We start from the raw sequence: 21,490 nt of genomic DNA, 5'->3' as shown, positions 1-21,490 counted from the left end.
CACACAATGTCAAAAAATCAGACATGGGTAAAAGATCTGGTCAGAGATAGACCATAATGGATTCTAATGTAACCAAGTATGAAAAGCTCCCTGATAACATTTCAGATTCCACAGCAGCTAACCTTCATAACACCACCCCTTGTTAACGTCTGTGTAGTACCAAAGAATCAGAGAAGGCGTTGGCAGCCCACTCCAGTGTTCTTGCCTGGAGAATCCCAGGGACAGGGGAGCCTGGTGGCTTCCGTCTATGGGGTCACACAGAGTCGGACATGACTGATGCGACTTAGCAGCAGCAGCAGCACCAAAGAATACCCACTATCTGAAAAGGCTACACAAACATTCCTCCCTCTTCCAACTAATCCTCTATATGAGGCTAGATAATCCACATAATTCAACCAAACAGTACACTGAACCAACTGAAACAACAGAAAAAAATAGGAAAATGCAGCTGTCTCCAATTAAACCATACATTAAGATTCTCAAAAATAATGCTACTCTTCTAACATTTTTGAAACAATAGCATTTTTCATTTTTAAAAATGTGACTTATGTTTATTTGTAATGAGTTTATTATTTCTAACTGAATTAATAAATACTTCAATTTCTAATGTGGAGTAGATACATATTCCACATTAAAAAGAATATACTGCAGATTCCAAAAATCTTTAATAAAAAAGTGCACATAAGAGACCAAAAAGCTTGAAAGCTCTGGTCTACAATGGCATTGCCTGTCCAGAGTATCCAAGAGGCTCCTAAGGATGAGGTCTTTTTCATTTCAGGGCCTAACAGAAATTAGTATTCTCAGTATTTATTCCAAAACACCAGGTCTGGCTTCCCAGTTCTGCCAGAAGAGACAGTGAGAAGTTAAGAGCATTAAAGAAAAGTTTTCTCACATTTCACTGACAGATCAAAGCATCTGATTTCATGCTCAAGTCCAGAAAGCTTATGACTAGACAATTCCAAGGTTATCATAGGATGAAGGAATCTAACAGGAAAGCTAAACTCAACTCCACATAATAAGTACCAGATCCTGCGGTTAAAGGTTCCCTGCAATGCAGAAGACCCCGGTTCGATCCCTGGGTGGGGAAGATCCTCTGGAGAAGAGAATGGCTATCCACTCCAGTATTCTTGCCTGGTGAATTCCATGGCCAGAGGAGCCTGGCAGGCTGCAGACCATGGTGTTACAAAGAGTTGGACATGTCTGAGCAACTAACACTTAGTTTTTCAGTGAAAAACTTTTGCCAATGAAAAAGTTACTTTTCATTTACATACTCATTTTTGGATCTGACTTTAAATATTCTGCCTTCCTACTTCCATCCCTTTTCCCCTATCTACTCCCTCAAAGTCAGTGTCCTCCACATGCAGTCTTCTCCCTTCTCCCCCTTCCCCCAAAGGAGGCACACAATAAGTGCTCAATAAATGGCAGATTCAACTATTAACACAGACTCTCTCAGAGCAGCCTCTTTTATCCCATGACCTCAACCACATCCTACATTCTCCAATTTTCTTCCATCTCTCAGGCCTACAGAACAACCTCTCAAGCTGAAGGAGCCTCAACTCACCATGTCCAAAGTGTAACTTCTTTATCTTTGTCCTCAAAGCTGCCCCTCCTCCTTCTGCCTCATCCTGCAGCACCACCCATTTGATCACTAAATTCAGAAACCTAGGATCATTCTAGACTGCTCCTGGTCCCACTCTCCTGACATTTACTTTGCCACCAGATTTTGTCCACTCTACCACTGTTAAAGTGAAAGTCGCTCAGTTGTGTCTGACTCTGCAACCCCGTGGACTATACAGTCCTTGGAATTCTCCAGGCCAGAATACTGGAGTGTGTAGCCATTCCCTTCTCCAGAGGATCTTCCCAACCCAGGGATCGAACCCAGGTCTCCCACACTGCAGGCAGATTCTTTACCAGCTGACCCACCAGGGAAGCCCCTACCACTGTTAATCTCTCTCTAAACCCTCTCCCCCATTACAACCACCATAAAGCCCTCATGGTCTCTGGCCTGGTCTCTAGTTTTCTCACTGACTTCCAGATTTCAGTCTAAAATCTTACTTATTCAAACTGCACACTGACACTACAGTAACCTTAAAGACAGATCTGATGTTACCTTCCTGCTAATTATCATTCCACAGTTTTCCCGCAATATACTCTTTCAGATTTTATCCAAGAATTCCCCAAGGAATGTTTAAAACCATACATTCCTTAGGGAGTTCCCTGGTGGACTAGTGGTTAGGATTTGGGCTTTCACTGCCATGGCCTGCCTAGGTTCCAATCCTTGGTCAGAGAACTGAGATCCCACAAGCCAGATAGTACAGGCCAAAAAAAAAAAAAAAAAAAAAATTAAACCCATGTATTCCTTGTACATCTTAAAGTTGAACTCTAAAATTTTTCATCACAAGTTTATCCTTTTGTTAAGAGAAGGTAGAAAACACTAAACAATTTATAGAAAGAACTAAGGAAGGGTTAACTGTAATTTAAACAAATATTTCATGATGATTTAGTGAGTTTTAACTATCTGATTGAATAACACACATCCCACGTTGAAGGTCAGGAAGGGCGGCGGTGAGGAGATACCCCTCGTCCAAGGTAAGGAGCAATGGCTGCGCTTTGCTGGAGCTGCCGTGAAGAGATACCCCACGCCCAAGGTAAGAGAAACCCAAGTAAGATGGTAGGTGTTACAAGAAGGCATCAGAGGGCAAACACACTGAAACCATACTCACAGAAAACTAATCAATTTAATCACACTAGGACCACAGCCTTGTCTAACTCAGTGAAATTAAGCCATGCCCGTGGGGCAACCCAAGACGGGTGGGTCATGGTGGAGACATCTGACAGAATGTGGTCCACTGGAGAAGGGAATGGCAAACCACTTCAGTATTCTTGCCTTGAGAACCCCATGAACAGTATGAAAAGGCAAAATGATAGGATACTGAAAGAGAAACTCCCCAGGTCAGTAGGTGCCCAATATGCTACTGGAGATCAGTGGAGAAATAACTCCAGAAAGAATGAAGGGATGGAGCCAGAGCAAAAACAATACCCAGCTGTGGATGTGACTGGTGATAGAAGCAAGGTCCAATGCTGTAAAGAGCAATATTGCATAGGAACCTGGAATGTCAGGTCCATGAATCAAGGCAAATTGGAAGTGGTCAAACAAGAGATGGCAAGAGTGAATGTTGACATTCTAGGAATCAGCAAACTCAAATGGACTGGAATGGGTGAATTTAACTCAGATGACCATTATATCTACTACTGCAGGCAGGAATCCCTCAGAAGAAATGGAGTGGCCATCATGGTCAACAAGAGAGTCCGAAATGCAGTACTTGGATGCAATCTCAAAAATGACAGAATGATGTCTGATCATTTCCAAGGCAAACCATTCAATATCACAGTAATCCAAGTCTATGCCCCAACCAGTAACACTGAAGAAGCTGAAGTTGAACGGTTCTATAAAGACCTACAAGACCTTTTAGAACTAACACCCAAAAAAGATGTCCTTTTCATTATAGGAGACTGGAATGCAAAAGTAGGAAGTCAAGAAACACCTGGAGTAACAGGCAAATTTGGCCCTGGAATACGGAATGAAGCAGGGGAAAGACTAATAGAGTTTTGCCAAGAAAATGCACTGGTCATAACAAACACTCTCTTCCAACAACACAAGACTCTATACATGGACATCACCAGATGGTCAACACTGAAATCAGATTGATTATATTCTTTGCAGCCAAAGATGGAGAAGCTCTATATAGTCAGAAAAAACAAGACCAGGAGCTGACTGTGGCTCAGATCATGAACTCCTTATTGCCAAATTCAGACTGAAATTGAAGAAAGTAGGGAAAACCACTAGACCATTCAGGTATGACCTAAATCAAATCCCTTATGATTATACAGTGGAAGTGAGAAATAGATTTAAGGGCCTAGATCTGATAGATAGAGTGCCTGATGAACTATGGACTGAGGTTCATGACATTGTACAGGAGACAGGAATCAAGACCATCCCCATGGAAAAGAAATGCAAAAAAGCAAAATGGCTGTCTGGGGAGGCCTTACAAATAGCTGTGAAAAGAAGTGAAAAGCAAAGGAGAAAAGGAAAGATATAAACATCTGAATGCAGAGTTCCAATGAATAGCAAGAAGAGATAAGAAAGCCTTCCTCAGCGATCAATGTAAAGAAATAGAGGAAAACAACAGAATGGAAAAGACTAGGGATCTCTTCAAAAACATTAGAGATACCAAAGGAACATTTCATGCAAAGATGGGCTCGATAAAGGACAGAAATGGTATGGACCTAACAGAAGCAGAAGACATTAAGAAGAGATGGCAAGAATACACAGAACTCTACAAAAAAGATCTTCACGACCCAGATAATCACGATGGTGTAATCACTGACCTAGAGCCAGACATCCTGGAATGTGAAGTCGAGTGGGCCTTAGAAAGCATCACTATGAACAAAGCTAGTGGAGGTGATGGAATTCCAGTTGAGCTCTTCCAAATCCTGAAAGATGATGCTGTGAAAGTGCTGCACTCAATATGCCAGTGCATTTGGAAAACTCAGCAGTGGCCACAGGACTGGAAAAGGTCAGTTTTCATTCCAATCCCAAAGAAAGGCAATGCCAAAGAATGCTCAAACTACTGCACAATTGCACTCATCTCACACGCTAGTAAAGTAATGCTCAAAATTCTCCAAGCCAGGCTTCAGCAATATGTGAACCATGAACTTCCTGATGTTCAAGCTGGTTTTAGAAAAGGCAGAGGAACCAGAGATCAAATTGCCAACATCCGCTGGATCATGGAAAAAGCAAGAGAGTTCCAGAAAAGCATCTATTTCTGCTTTATTGACTACGCCAAAGCCTTTGACTGTGTAGATCATAATAAACTGTGGAAAATTCTGAAGAGATGGGAATACCAGACCACCTGATCTGCCTCTTGAGAAATTTGCTGCAGGTCAGGAAGCAACAGTTAGAACTGGACATGGAACAACAGACTGGTTCCAAATAGGAAAAGGAGTTCGTCAAGGCTATATATTGTCATCCTGTTTATTTAACTTATATGCAGAGTACATCATGAGAAGCACTGGACTGGAAGAAACACAAGCTGGAATCAAGATTGCTGGGAGAAATATCAATAACCTCAGATATGCAGATGACACCACCCTTTTGGCAGAAAGTGAAGAGGAACTCAAAAGCCTCTTGATGAAAGTGAAAGTGGAGAGTGAAAAAGTTTGCTTAAAGCTCAACATTCAGAAAACGAAGATCATGGCATCCGGTCCCACCACTTCATGGGAAATAGATGGGAAAACAGTGGAAACAGTGTCAGACTTTATTTTTCTGGGCTCCAAAATCACTGCAGATGGTGATTGCAGCCATGAAATTAAAAGACGCTTACTCCTTGGAAGGAAATTATGACCAACCTAGATAGCATATTCAAAAGCAGAGACATTACTTTGCCAACAAAGGTTCATCTAGTCAAGGCTATGGTTTTTCCTGTGGTCATGTATGGATGTGAGAGTTGGACTGTGAAGAAGGCTGAGCGCCGAAGAATTGATGCTTTTGAACTGTGGTGTTGGAGAAGACTCTTGAGAGTCCCTTGGACTGCAAGGAGATCCAACCAGTCCATTCTAAAGGAGATCAGCCCTGGGATTTCTTTGAAGGAATGATGCTAAAGCTGAAACTCCAGTACTTTGGCCACCTCATGCGAAGAGTTGACTCATTGGAAAAGACTCTGATGCTGGGAGGGATTGGGGGCAGGAGGAGAAGGGGACGACAGAGGATGAGATGGCTGGATGGCATCACTGACTCGATGGACGTGAATCTCGGTGAACTCCGGGAGTTGGTGATGGACAGGGAGGCCTGGCGTGCTGCGATTCATGGGGTCGCAAAGAGTTGGACACGACTGAGCGACTGATCTGATCTGATCTGATCATAAGTGCTGTTGGGCATCTTTTCATGTGTTTCTTAGCCATCTGTATGTCTTCTTTGGAGAAATGTCTGCTTAGTTCTTTGGCCCCTTTTTTGATTGGGTCATTTATTTTTCTGGTACTGAGCTGCAGGAGCTGCTTGTACATTTTTGAGATTAATTCTTTGTCAGTTGTTTCATTTGCTATTATTTTCTCCCATTCTGAAAACTATCTTATCACCTTGCTTATAGTTTCCTTCGTTGTGGAAAAGTTTTTAAGTTTAATTAGGTCCTATTTATTTTTGCTTTTATTTCCATTACTCTGGGAGGTGGCTCATAGAGGATCCTGCTGTGATTTATGTCCGAGAGTGTTTTGCCTATGTTTTCCTCTAGGAGTTTTATAGTTTCTGATCTTACCTTTAGATCTTTAATCCATTTTGAGTTTATTTTTGTGTATAGTGTTAGAAAGTGTTCTAGTTTCATTCTTTTACAGACGGTTGACCAGTTTTTCCAGCACCACTTGTTAAAGACATTGTCTTTTCTCCATTGTATATTCTTGCCTCCTTTGTCAAAGATAAGGTGTCCATAGGTGTGTGGATTTACCTCTGGGCTTTCTATTTTGTTCCATTGATCTATTCTATTTTGTTCCATTGATCTATATTTCTGTCTTTGTGCCAGTACCATACTGTCTTGATAACTGTGGCTTTGTAGTAGAGCCTGAAGTCAGGCAGGTTGATTCCTCCAGTTCCATTCTTCTTTGGCTATTCGAGGTTTTTTGTATTTCCATAGAAATTGTGAGATTATTTGTTCTAGTTCTGTGAAAAATACTGTTGGTAGCTTGATAGGGATTGCATTGAATCTATAGATTGCCTTGGGTAGTATACCCATTTTCACTATATTTATTCTTCTGATCCATGAACATGGTATATTTCTCCATCTATTTGTGTCATCTTTGATTTCTTTCATCAGTATTTTATAGTTTTCTATACATAGGTCTTTTGTTTCTTTAGGAAGATTTATCCCTAAGTATTTTATTCTTTTCATAGCAATGGTGAATGGAATTGTTTCCTTACTTACTCTTTCTGTTTTCTCATTGTTAGTGTATAGGAATGCAAGGGATTTCTGTGTATTAGTTTTATATCCTGCAACTTTACTATATTCATTGATTAGCTCTAGTAATTTTCTGGTGATGTCTTTAGGGTTTTCTATGTAGAGGATCATGTCATCTGCAAACAGTAAGAGTTTTACTTCTTCTTTTCCAATCTGGATTCCTTTTATTTCTTTTTCTTCTCTGATTACTGTGACTAAACCTTCCAAAACTATGTTGAATAGTAGTGGTGAGAGTGGGCACCATTGTCTTGTTCCTGACTTTAGGGGAAATGCTTTCAATTTTTCACCATTGAGGATAATGTTTGCTGTGGGTTTATCATATATGGCTTTTATTATTTTGAGGTATGTTCCTTCTATGCCTGCTTTCTGGAGGGTTTGAATATGTTGAATTCTGTCAAAGGCTTTCTTTGCATCTATTGAGATAATCATATGGTCTTTATATTTCAATTTGTTAATGTGGTATATCACATTGATTTGCAAATATTGAAGAATTCTTGCATCCCTGGGATAAAGCCCATTTGGTCATGATGTATCATCTTTTTAATACGTTGTTGGATTCTGTTTGCTAGAATTTTGTTGAGAACTTTTGCATCTATGTTCATCGGTAATACTGGTCTGTAGTTTTTTTGGTGGCATCTTTGTCTGGTTTTGGTATTAGGGTGACGGTGGCCTCATAGAATGAGTTTGGCAGTTTACCGTCTTCTGGAAGAGTTTGAGTAGTATAGGTGTTAGCTCTTCTCTAAATTTTGGTAGAATTCACCTATGAAGCCATCTGGTCCTGGGCTTTTGTTTGAAGATTTTTTATTACAGTTTTGATTTCCATGCTTGTGTTGGGTTTGTTAAGATGTTCTATTTCTTCCTGGTACAGTTTTGGAAGGTTACACTTTTCTAAAAATTCGTCCATTTCTTCCAAGTTGTCCGTTTTATTGTCATACAGTTGGTGACAGTAGTCTCTTATGATCCTTTGTATTTCTGTGTTGTCTGTTGTGGTTTCTGCATTTTCATTTCTAACTTTGTTGATTTGATTCTTCTCCCCAGCTAATGGTTTGTCTATTTTATTTATCTTCTCAAAGAACCAGCTTTTAGCTTTGTTGACTTTTGCTACAGTCTCCTTCGTGTATTTTTCATTTATTTCTGCCCTAATTTTAATGATTTCTTTCCTTCTACTAACCCTGGGGTTCTTCATATCTTCTTTTTCTAGTTGCCTTAGGTGTCATACTAGGTTATTTATTTTATTTTTCTCTTGTTTCTTGAGGTAAGCTTGTATTGCTATGAACGTTCCCCTGAGCACTGCTTTTACTGAATCCCATAGGTTTTGGGTTGTTGTGTTTTCATTTTCATTTGTTTCTATGCATATTTTGATTTCTTTTTGTATTTCTGTGATTATTGTTTATTCAGAAGCATGTTGTTCAGCCTCCATATGTTCGCATTTTTAATAGTTTTTTTTTTTCCTGTAGTTGACATCTAATCTTACCACACTGTGATCAGAAAAGATGCCTGAAATGATTTCAATATTTTTGTATTTACCAAGGCTAGATTTATGGCCCAGGATGTGATCTATCCTAGAGAATGTTGCATGTGCACCTGAGAAAAAAGGTGAAATTAATTGTTTTGGGGTGAAATGTCCTATAGATATCTATTAGATCTAACTGGTCCATTGTATCATTTAAAGTTTGTGTTTCTTTGCTAATTTTCTGTTTGGCTGATCTAGCCATAGGTGTGAGTCGGGATTAAAGTCTCCCACTATTATTGTGTTATTGTTAATTTCCCCTTTCATACTTGTCAGAATATGTCTTACATATTGTGGTTCTATGTTGGGTGCATACATATTTGTAACTGTTATATCTTCTTCTTGGATTGATCCTTTGATCATTATGTAGTGTCCTTCTTTGTCTCTTTTCACAGCCTTTATTTCAAGGTCTATTTTATCTGATTTGAGTATTGCTACTCCTGCTTTCTTTTGGTCTCTATTTGCATGAAATATCTCTTTCCAGCCCTTCACTTTCAGTCTGTATGTGTCCCTTGTTTTGAGGTGGATCTCTTGTAGACGGCATATATAGGGGTCTTGTTTTTGATCCATTCAGCCAGTCTTTGTCTTGGTTGGGGCAGTCAACCCATTTAAATTTAAGGCAATTATTGATAAGTATGATCCTGCTGCCACTTACTTTGTTGTTTTGGGTTCAAGTTTATAAACCTTTTCTGTGTTTTCTGTCTAGAGAAGACCCTTCAGCATTTGTTGAAGAGCTGGTTTGGTGGTGCTGAATTCTCTCAGCTTTTGCTTGTCTGTAAAGCTTTTGATTTCTCCTTCATATTTGAATGAGATCCTTGCTGGGTACAGTAATCTAGGTTGTAGGCTTTTCTCTTTCATCACTTTAAGTATGTCCTGCCATTCCCTTCTGGCCTGAAGAGTTTCTGTTGAAAGATAAGCTGTAATCCTCATAGGGATCCCCTTGTGTGTTATTTGTTGCTTTTCCCTTGCTGCTTTTAATATTTGTTCTTTGTGTTTGAACTTTGTTAATTTGATTAATATGTGTCTTGGGGTGTTTCACCTTGGGTTTATCCTGATTGGGACTCTCTGGGTTTCTTGGACTTGAGTGGCTATTTCCTTCCCCATTTTAGGAAAGTTTTCAATTATTATCTTCTCAAGTATTTTCTCATGCCCTTTTTTTTTTGTCTTCTTCTTCTGGGACTCCTATGATTCGAACGTTAGGGTGTTTAACACTGTCCCAAAGGTCTCTGAGGTTGTCCTCTTTTCTTTTTTTTTTTCCTCTCTGCTTCACTTATTTCCACCATTCTATCTTCCACCTCATTTATCCTGTCTTCTGCCTCAGTTATTCTACTGTTGGCTCCCTCCAGAGTGCTTTTGATCTCAGTTATTGCATTATTCATAACTGATTGACTCTTTTTAATTTCTTATAGGTCCTTGTTAAACATTTCTTGCATGTTCTTAATCCTTGTCTCTAGTCTATTTATCTGTAACTCCATTTTGTTTTCAAGATTTAAGATCATCTTTACTATCATAATTCTGAATTCTTTTTCGGTAGACTCCCTATCTCCTCCTCTTTTGTTTGGTTTGGTGGGCATTTATCATGTTCCTTTACCTGCTGAATATTTCTCTGCCTTTATATTTTGTTTAGATTGCTGTTTGGGGTGGCCTTTCTGTAAGTCTGTAAGTCTGTGATTCCTCTTTATTGTGGAGCTTGCTCCCTGTGGGTGGGGTTGGTCTAGTGGCTCGTCAAGGTTTCCTGCCTGGTTAGGGGAGCTTGCGTCTGTGTTCTGGTGGGTGAACTGGATCTCTTCTCTCTGGAGTGCAATAAAGTGTCCAGTAGTAAATTTTGGGGTGTCTATGGGTTTGGCATGGCTTTGGGCAACCTGTATTTTAATGTTCAGAGCTGTGTTCCTGTATTGCTGGAGAATTAGCATGGTATGTCTTGCTCTGGAACTTGTTGGCTCTTGGGTAGAGCTTGGTTTCAGTGTAGGTATGGAGGCTTTTGGATGAGCTCTTGTCTATTAATGTTCCCTGGAATCAGGAGTTCTCTGGTGTTCTCAAGTTTTGGATTTAAGCCTCCTGCCTCTGGCTTTCAGTCTTATTCTTACAGTAGCTTCAAGACAGCACAGATGATAAAACATCTATGTTAATGGTGAAAAGATTCTCCACAGTGATGGACACCCAGAGAGGTTCACAAAGTTACATGGAGAAGAGAAGAGGGAGGAGGGAGACAGAGGTTACCAGGAGGAGAAGAGGGGGGAGTCAAAAGGGGAAAGACCAATCTAGCCAGTAATCAGTTCCCTATGCATTCTCCACAGCCTGGAACACCTAGAGAGAGTCACAGAGTTAAGCAGAGAAGAGAAGGGGGAGGGAGGAGAAAGAGGTGACCTGGGGGAGAAAAGGGAGAGTCAAAAGGAGAGAGAGCAATCAAGGCAGTAATCACACCCCTAAGTGAAAAAAAGATACTGAAGATTAGATTCTTAAAGGTACAAAATTGATAACACATACCAAAAAGCAAAGATTAACAATCTAGAATAGAGGTTAGACTCTCAAAAATACGTTAAAAATACAAAACAAAATCAATCACAAAAATTATAAAATATATATATATGAAATTTGCTTTAAAAATGCAGTCTTTTTTTTTGCAAGGTAATAATAAGTTATAAAAATGAAAATTAAAGGAGTAATAGAGAACTTAAAAATTAAAAAATGATAATAGTAAAAATATATCTATGAAACGAGTCACCAGTCCAGGTTCAATGCACGATACTGGATGCTTGGGGCTGGTGCACTGGGACGACCCAGAGGGAGGGTATGGGGAGGGAGGAGGGAGGAGGGTTCAGGATAGAGAGCACGGGTATACCTGTGGCAGATTCATTTCTATGTTTGGCAAAACTAATACAATATTGTAAAGTTTAAAAATAAAATAAAATTAAAAATATATATATATATATCTAGGAATTTCTCTAGAGCTGTTGTGGGCTGTGTGGGGTCAGTTCAGTTTCAGATAGTTTCTTGTTCCAGCTTGTACTTGTTCTCGAGGTCTAATAGGCCCCTTCCAATGCTTAGTCAATGTTAACTACAGGTTTTTAATCTGTTGCACCTGTCACTTCCAGAGTGGTTTCCTCTTCGTTTATTTTGGCTTCCTCTTTTTGCAAGTCTCTTCAGTGTCTAATTTCCGTTCTGACACAAAGGGGCGAAGGTGGTCACTTATTTAGGCTCACTTGTTCAGCTGTATTGTGGGGAGGGAGGAACACTGCAAACAAATATCACTGGCATGTGTGGGGAGTGCTTGCAATGTATGGACCACACTGGGTTTGCCCCAGCTCACGGCAGCGCATGCTTTCCAGGTCTACAATGCTCAGGCAACAGGTTGCTCTGCAGGGGTATTGTCTAAAGTGGGCCCTGTGTTTCGTGCACTTCCCAGGTCTAAGCTGCTCAGGTTCAGGTTCTCGGCTACTCCACAAGGGCACAGACTCAGTTGGGCGTGCATTTTGTGCCCTTCCCAGGTCAGAGCAGCTCAGGTGACCAGGTGATTGGTGAGCACACTGTCCCAGGTGGGCCGTGTGTCTTAATCACCTCCCTGGTCCAGCCGCTCTGTTTCCCAGGTGCGTAACAAGAGCACCATCTCAGGTGTGCCATGTCTCCTCTGGGGAGATGATCTCAGGCTGCGACCCTCCTGGCAGATGTCAACCATCCAGGATCCCAGGAAGACGTGGTTAGCAACTGGGAGCCTGCTCACAGTTTGGTGGAGGATCCCAGTCTCTGGGGCCAAGATTGCCCCTTGCCTTCTGGCTCTGGCTGTCACACACCTGCCTCTCTGCCTCTGGTGCGGGGAGGAGCCTGTGTGCAGCCAGCTAGCTCTCCTTTGGTATTTGCTCAATCCTTTGTTCTATGAGTCAGCCAGGCTGCAGGTTGGGTTAGGTTAGAGCCTTTCGCGGGAAAGTTTTTTTTTTTTCCCCTCTCTGGCTATCCCATGGTTTGGGTTGCTATTTCACGTTAGCTCCCTCAGATGGTCCTCAGGGCATTCTGGTCCAGTCCTTACCCTAAAGCATGCAGCCCACGCCTCCCTGTCCAGCCCCCCGATCGCTGGTGCCGGATGCATGCCTGTGACTAGGCTGCTTCTCCGCTGGAAGTTGCGGTTAGGCGTGTATTCTGTGGGTTTTTTGTTTTTTTTTTTTTCCTCCTGGTTATGTAGCCCTCTGAGATTCCAAAACTGCCCACAGAGCCGCCAACGAGAGGGTTTTCTGCTGTTTGGAAACTTCTCCTCCTTCAGGACTCCCTTCCCAGGACAGGTCTCCATCCCTAACTCTGTTGTCTCTCTTTTTGTGTTTTATATTTTGTCCTACCTCCTTTCGAAGAGGATGGGCTGCCTTTCTGGGTGCCTGGTGTCCTCCGCCAGCATTGAGAAGTTGTTTTGTGGAAGTTGCTCGGCATTCAAATGATCTTCCCATGAATTTGTGGGAGAGAAAGTGGTCTCCCTGTCCTATTCCTCTGCCATCTTGGGACCGCCCCCAACCTGAAGTTTTTATATACAGAATAACACACTACAGCAAAATTTGGAAGCATAACAGATATGATACTCTCTACCCCTTTTTTTGTAAGGTCAGTTTTAGAAGAGTTCATTTGGAAGCTAAGGATCTGGAAATTGATTCTTCTAAAACTGCATGTGGGGCTTCCCTTGTTTTCCAGTGCTGAAGACTAAGCTTCCACTGCAGCGGGGCTCGAGTTTGATTTCTGATCAGAAAGATTCCCTGAACAAAGAAATGGCAACCCACTCTGGTATTCTTGCCTGGGAAATCCCATGGACAGAGGAGCCTGCCTGGCAGGATACAGTCCATTGGGCAGCAAAGAGTAGGATAGAATTGAGCAGGAAAGTTCCCTCCAAACCCAGCTCAGGTCTGTCAGACTGTTTCCAGTTCTCTTTTCAGGCCTTGCTGTATCTTTACTAAAGATACTTTGTATCTGGAAGGTCCTCTCACCTCTTTATTCCCAGAAAACACTTGATGATTTTTCAGTGCTACATTCAGTCCAATCAATAAAGAGCTCCTAACTCTTGGGAACTAAGAGGGGGTGGTTTTCATACAAACAGTACCTCAGTATTTATTGCAAATAACTAAGGATAGAACACTTTCCCAAAGGGCCCCCCTGCTACTTGTTGACTGCCTAAATCAACAGGTAATTAACTTAAGGATGGAATCTGGAGTATCTGAGTAGATAGGAGTAACTCCCCAAGGAAGGAAGGATTAAAACATTTCCTAGATGCAGAATGGAAATGTGAAGATAATACAGTTTTCCAAATAAATTTGGGTTAAATATTTTTCTAATGTTCTATTAGAACACACACCACACAATATGACAAATGCTGTTTACAGGCTTAAAATTTCCCGTAAACTCTGTGCAAACACGCCTGCCCTGTGCATCCCTGTATCCCCTAGTGCCTTCCATAATGCCCTGGCTCACTAAGTATTTGTCGATGCTTATTAAAAATTGTTGAATGATTAAAGGAAATAATGGATTGATGAACACATGAAGAGTTAAATTCTACACAGTTAAGGAAAGTATTTCTCTACAGACAGTGAAGATGGGGAAGTTAAAAGCGGGGTATTCATGTTAAATTCAGCCGTGAGGCCTGAGAGGACCTTGGGCTCACACTAAAGAGAGGGGAATTTAAACTACAGCGGGGCGGGAAAGGAAGCTCGAGGCCTAGGGTGAAAAGATGCTGCAGGGTTCGGGGAACCAGAGGAGCAGCGACTAAGTTCACTGGGCGCGGCGGGAAAGGGGGCAAGAAAGGGTGCAGAGGAGTTGCGAGGAGGCGCGAAGACCTGGCAGGGTAGGAGGCCGCGGATCCCTCTCTTCCCAGGTGATGGAGAGGTGGCTGGCAGGAAGCAGGGCTGGGCAGGAGCGGCCAGAGGGCTGGAGGCCGCGTCAAAAGGCCCGGGGCAGAAGAAGGGGAGAGAGAGTCGAGCCAGCAGAGGGTCCGTTGCCCCGGCTCCTCGGCCACACTCACCCAGCGGACTCAGCTTCGCCGCGGCTGGGCGCCGGCTCCGCGCTGCTTCCTCCCTCGGCCTGCGGGCGAGCTGGCGGCCTCAGGCTCCCCTAGCAACCACGCACGGCCACGCGACCCGCGCTCTCAGCCGCCAGCGCGGCTGCCACCAGACACGCACTGCGCGCGCCCCCAGCGGACGCACAGAGGGCCTGAAGGGGCGATCCCAGCGGGAGGGAGGCAGGCGCGCGGAATCTCGGGGCTAATGGAGCTTGGAAAGGCGGCGGTCACAGGGCTCGCGCACGCGCAGCCACTTTAACGCGGGTGGGACTCGCAGAGCGGAATTCTGGGAGATGTAGTCTCAAGGTTAAAGCCCTGAAAGGCTACGTTCCGGCACGCCACGACCCTCTATACTTTGATTCTACCTAACCATAGTGAACTCCGGGAGTTGGTGATGGACAGGGAGGCCTGGCGTGCTGCGATTCATGGGGTCGCAAAGAGTCGGACACGACTGAGCGACTGATCTGATCTGAACCCCTATGGACTCTTTATTTGGCCGTGCCTTAATTCACTCCTCTAAAACCAAAGAACTTAGAGTTCATTAAATAATTTTCTTGTAGCACTTTCCAATTAAAAGCCTTTGAGTTTGACCCCAGGAAAGAAGAGATCGCCAGATCCGCTATGCTTCGCTCTTCCTACCTTCCCCTAACCCCAGCCCAAGCAGCAGGCTCCAATTACAATCACCTGCTTTCTGAGCTTCAAGTGTGAACATTAGCAAACACTGACTCAATTAATTATCTCCCCAGGCAAGATAGATACTGCCCCCTCAGACTCAGATGTCCCTGGTTCTAACAAATTTAGAGATCTTAAAAGAACTGGAGGGCGAAAAGAGCTTTTCTAAATAGTCCGCTACAGAAATAATAGGAACTATAAGAGATGAAACTAATTTAAGGAAAACAATCTGGGCCACAGCAAAGATGCTTAATAAATAATTGATTCAGGCAACAGTCATTGATCAGCTATAAATTATATCTCATGATGCGATGCAATTTGAACTACACAGTAACATTAGAAAGTAGTATATTTTTGTCTAAAAATCAGTTGAATCTGAATCTAATCAAGCTTTTGGCTCCAACTTCCAGTTTATAGGAAATAAAGAGAAACATTGTCACAAGAAGGCCATCTGACAAATCCAGAATGTAGGCCAATGTATAGAGGAATGACCTTATTTCTTCAACAAATTCAGAGTATAAAAAAAGAGTGAGGTTTCCTATGTTGTAAGATACTTAAGAGACATAATCACATCAATGAGTGGACCTTGTTTAGATACTGATTCAAATAAGCCAACTGCAATTGTCTTTTGAGACAATAGAGAAATCTGAATATAGACAGGGGACATTAAGAACATAGATAACGTTAAGAAATCATTATTAAGTTTTTTTAGTTAGTTTATTGAATGGTGACAACCCCCCCTCCCCCCAATATATCCTTGTCTTACTTCCAGGAACCTGTAAATATTACCTTACTTGGCAAAATATGTGATTAATGATTTTGAGATGATCTTGAAAGGATTAAGGAATTTTCCTGGATTATCTGAGTGGGCCCTAAATCCAATAAGAAAAATCCCTAGTGAGGCAGAAAGAGATAGGAGAGACACAGAGAAGGCACAGAAAAAAGGAAGAGGTGACTTATGACCAAGAAGGTAGAGATCAGAGCAAAGTAGAATGTCTGGGGGCACCATAAGGTGGAAGAGACAAGAATGGATTCTCCTTTAGAATCTTCTGAGGAAATGAGGTTCTTCAGACAGGCTGATTTCAGAATTCTGGCTTCTAGAACCACGAGAGAATTTTTTCTTTTAAGTCACCAAATTTGTGGTAATGTGTTGGCAGCCACAGGATGGATATTGTGACATTATTTAAGAAGATATCCTTATTTTTTACCAGATACTTTAAGGTATTAAATGACATGATACCAAGGAATTGCTTGTGTGTGTGTGTGTGTGTGTGCTTTAAAATACTACAGCAAACACTGGAGTAGCAATGAGCACACCTAACACCCAGGTCTTAGCTTCTAATATCACTCCATTACCAGGAACCAGGCCTCCTCCGAGAAATGGCTGATTCTAGGACTAGGGCAGGAAATACACAAAATGAGCTGGAAGTACGTGGCAGTGCCAGAAAGAAAGTGTTACCAAAACAAACCAAAACAACAGACTGGTGGGAAGATGTAACAGGAACTAACTGAAAGAACTCCCAATGCCCAAAGTTGGAACAATTTGAGCACTAAAATTAAAGTAACAGTGCTTTTATAACCCAAAGTATAAAACAAATATCCATGAGTCACTGGTATAAATAAATGGTTGAGGACTCCCCTGGTGGCTCAGTGGTAAAGAATCTGCCTAGCAATGCAGGAGACATGGGTTTGATCCTTGGTCCAGGAAGATCCCACATGCCGCAGAGCAACTAAGGCCTTGTGCCACAGCTGCTGAGTCCATGTGCTCTACAGCCCATGCCCTGCAACAAGAGAAGCCACCGCAATGAGAAACCCACTCACTGCAACTAGAGAAAGTCTGCATGCAGCAATGAAGAACCAATGAAGCCAAAAATAAATAAAATTTTAAAATAAATAAATGGTTGAATGTATTCACAAATGTGATAAAGAGCCAAATCTCCTATGCAGAAAAATTAAAAGAAAAAATGTAGATATTCAGCCCTAAAGGTGGGGAAGAATAATCCACATTCCTTAAGTTTGGGCTGTGCAGAGTGACTTCTTTCCAAAGAGTACAGTATGAAAAGGGGGGTAGCGTAAGGCAAAAGTAGTAACAGTAGAAAAATCTGACAAACATCACTTCAGCCAGGTGATCAAGGTCAACATCATGTAGATAGTATATGCCCTTGATAGATGATGAAAATGGCATTTAGCTTTTGTGATTGTCCTCCTCAAAACTCGTAACTCCAGTCTAGTCGTGAGAAACATCAGGCAAATTCCAATAGAGGAGCATCCTTCAAAATGCCTGACCAGTACTTCTCAAAATTGTCAAGGTTATCAAAAACGAGATATTTCTAAAGAAACTCTTATAGCCAGAGGAGCTCAAGGAAACAACTAAATGATGTGTAATGAGATCCTGGAACAGAAAAAGGACACTAAGTAACAATTAAGGAACTCTGAATAAAATGCAGGTTTTTAGCTGATAATACAGTTCACCCTTAAACAATGTTTGAACCACATGAATTCACTTATTCGTGAATCTTTTTCAGTAAATACATACTACAGTACTAGATAATACACAGTTGGTTGAACCCTCAGTTATGGAGGGCTGACTACAAAATTATACTCAGATTTTCAACTGTATGGGGGTAATGGCCCCCCAAGCCCTAAGTTTTTCAAGGGTCGACTGTGTATCAATGTTGATTCCACTAATTGTAACAAATATATCAAAATAATGTAAGATGCTAATAATAGGGGAAATTGTGTATAGATAGAGGCAAGGTATAATATATGAACTCTTTGTACTATCTGCTCAATTTTTCTGTAAATCTAAAACTGTTCTAAAATATAAAGTCTTTATATATAATCCTAAAAAAACCCCAAAAACCTAGCAATAGAAATTTGCCTCATCCACCTTAACCAAATCATAGATGTAACTTCACCAATAATGGGAATAAGTTATATCATCAGCCTCCAGATACAATGTACTATGAGGAAACATCATCACTTACATAGTGTTTCTACCAAAAATGTATAACCAGCATCAAATCACACACACAGAAAATCAGATACACCCAAACATCAGATTTACACAAACCACAAAGAAATATCAGACACACTCAAAATATCAATCACGATCATAAAACTAAGGAAGGAATGAGAAATGGTTCTAGATTTGAGGCAAAAAGAGATCTCATAACCAAACACAAAGCATGATCTTGGGTTGGAACCTAGACCAGGAGAAAAACTGGTATAAAGAACATTATTGGAACAACTGGGATATGATGGCTGTAGGTTAAATAGTATTATATCAATGTTGAATTTCTTATACTGTGATTATATAAGTAAATATCCTTGATCTTAAGAAATACAAGTCTTGGGGGGCTGCACTGCATGGCATGCAGGGAAGTTCCCCAACCAGGGATCAAACCTGTGCTCCCTGCACTGGAACTGCAGAGTCTTAACCCCTGGGCTGCCAGGGAAGTCCCTGAAATGCAAGTTTTCTAACAGTAAAAGAGCATGGTATTTACAGCTTAGCCTCATATGGTTCAGAAAAATATGATAAAACCAATTGTGGCAAAATGTTAACAATTCGTGAATCTGGGTGAAGGGTGTATGGGAATTCTTCACACTGTCCTTATTATTTCCAAAAAATAATTTAAAACTATAGCAATAACAATAAAGAAGGCTGAGCACCAAAGAATTGATGTTTTTGAATTGTGGTGCTGGAGAAGACTCTTGAGAGTCCCTTGGACAGCAAAGAGATCAAACCAGTCAATCCTAAAGGAGAATCAACCCTGAATATTCCCTGGAAGGACTGATGTTGAAGGTGAAACTCCAATTCTTTGGCCACCTGATGTGACGAGCTGACTCACTGGAAAAGGTCCTGATGCTGGGAAAGACTGAAGGCAGGAGAGGAAGGGGGTGACAAAGGATGAGATGGTCAGATGGTATCACCAACTCAATGGACATGAATTTGAGCAAACTCTGGGAGATAGTGGACAGGGAAGCCTGGTGTGCTACAGTTCGTGGGGTCACAAAGAATCAGACACGACTCAGCGACCCAATGCTAACAGATAGCAGTAACAAAATTTAAAATGGAAAAGGTAGAACCAGTGTGACAAAATGTTGATGGTGGCTTAATTTGTGAGATCAGGACATGGGTGTTCCACCTGCCATTCTACTTTTTTGTGTTTGAAAACTTTAATCTCCTTCTCCCCTCCCCAAAAGTTTAAATACATACACCCTTGTATGCATGTATGCTCAGTTGCTTCAGTCATATCAGACTCTTTGCGACTCTATGGACGTAGCCCACAAGGCTCCTCTGTCCATGGGATTCTCCAGGTAAGAATACTGGAGTGGGTTGCCATTTCCTTCACGTATGCATGTAAAAGAAGCACAAATCCTCAAGCCTTCCAGACATTCTCTAAATCCCAGGTACCACTCAGACTTCACTCCAAATCCCCTCAGCACTGTGATAACTGCTGGGTGTAAAACTGTTTACATATTTCTAATCCTCTAGATTATAAACTCACAGGGATGGGAACGTATTTTCTTATTATGAGTCCTCTAAACTGATTGTTGTTTGATGCAATACATGGCCTAGAAAGTTTTGATGTAAATGTGACTTCTCTACATTAAATTGTTTATGTATCAGATAAGCAAGATATCTCAAGCTAGTATCTAACAAATTATTTGGAAAAGACAATTCTTTTACAAGGTAATTTCCCCTTCATTTATCTTTTAGGAAAAAAATATCCAGATTTAAAGACACAATACTGTTTACATATTTGTCTTAAGGTAGACAGGTCTTAGGGAAGTACTATGGTTTTGATAAAACCAAAAACCCAAAAGCTTTAATTTGTTAGAGATAAAAGTACTCCAAGTAATCAAAGTGCTCATGGATAGCATTATATGTTGTCCAGGATTTGTTTTAAAATACTCAAGTAAAAAAAGGATAAGGTAGCTACTGAAGTGTCGATGGCATTCACTGAACTAATCTTTTTGTGTGTACCTTTGAAAGTTTCCAACTAATAGACATAATATGTTCAAAATTAAACTCGAGTTTCCCTACCCATTACCACTCCACTAATGGCCTTCCCCATTTCAGTTAACAGGAATTCCATCCTTCCAACTTTTCAGGCCAAAAAGTCATTCTTGACTGCTTTCTTTTGTTATATTCTGACATCCAATCAGTCCAGAAAACTTATTTTCTCCATGTTCAGAATATATTCAAAATCTGGCTACTTTTTACCATTCCATTGGCACCACCCCAGTCCAGGACACCATTATCTCGCATGAGGAGTATTACAAAGCCTCCTAAGTACTCCCCCTACTTCCCATCCTCCCCATTCCCCTGTCCATTCACAACACCAGAATGAAGGGCAATCTTCTAGAACATAAGGTAGATCTTAGAACTCCTCCGATCAAACTCTCTAATAGATCCCTGCTCTGTGTAAAGTAGAAGGTCTGCAAGGCCTCCATCTGGTTCCCATTACCTTCCTGTCCTCATTTCCTACGATTCCCCCCTCCTACACGTCTTTCATCCAACATGGCCTCCTCGTAGCTCCTCCAGCACTCCAGGCATGCTTCCATCTCAGGGCCTTTGAAGACCGTTCTCCCTGCATAGTCGTTCCCGAGAGAGCTGTACTGCTTCCTTCAAATGTTTTTGTTCAAACGTCACCTTCTAAGAAAGGCCTACCCCCGCTATCCAACTCAGCTCTCCTCATCCCCTTCTTCCTGCTTTACATTTCTCTGGAGCTTTTACCACATTCCTACATACTAAACAATTCACTTATTTTAATAAGCTCTCTATCTCCCTGACCAGAATAGAAAGTCTCTGACAAACAAGCACTGCTTTACCTCCAATGCCAAGAGTAGTATCTGGCATATAGAAAGGACTCAATAAATATATGTTGTAGAAAACAGACTGGTGGTTGCCAAGTGGGGAGGGGCATGAGAGAGGGTTGGATTGGGAGTTTAACAGATGCAAACTGTATATACAGAATGGATAAATAAAAAGGTCTCACTATATAGCACAGTCAACTATCTTCAATATCCTGTGATAAACCATAATGGAAAAGAATATGAAAAAGAACTGTTGTTCGGTCGTCTCCAACTCTTTGTGACCCCATGGACTGCAGCATGCCAAACTTCCTGGTCCTTCACTATCTCCCAGAGTTTGCTCAAACTCGTATCCATTGAGTCAGTGATGCCATCCAACCATCTCATCCTCAGTTGCCCGCTTCTCCCCCTGCCCTCAATCTTTCCCAGCAAAAGAATATATATATACATATATATATA

At 41.5% G+C, this 21,490-nt stretch overlaps 1 protein-coding gene across 1 annotated transcript in view; it reads right to left on the bottom strand.

Moving 5' to 3' along the window:
- Positions 1-14,801, bottom strand: part of TTLL4 (tubulin tyrosine ligase like 4) — a 36,971-nt gene extending 22,170 nt beyond the window's left edge. Inside the window, exon 1 of the mRNA XM_025278269.3 lies at positions 14,504-14,801. The gene's annotated coding sequence lies outside the window, so the exon portion shown is untranslated. The remainder of the gene's footprint in view (positions 1-14,503) is intronic.
- Between the last annotated feature and the right edge of the window lie 6,689 nt (positions 14,802-21,490).

Source organism: Bubalus bubalis, chromosome 2, assembly GCF_019923935.1.
Source record: "Bubalus bubalis isolate 160015118507 breed Murrah chromosome 2, NDDB_SH_1, whole genome shotgun sequence".
NCBI classification, from domain to species: Eukaryota; Metazoa; Chordata; class Mammalia; order Artiodactyla; family Bovidae; genus Bubalus; species Bubalus bubalis.
This window is presented reverse-complemented; position numbering and strand designations above follow the sequence as displayed.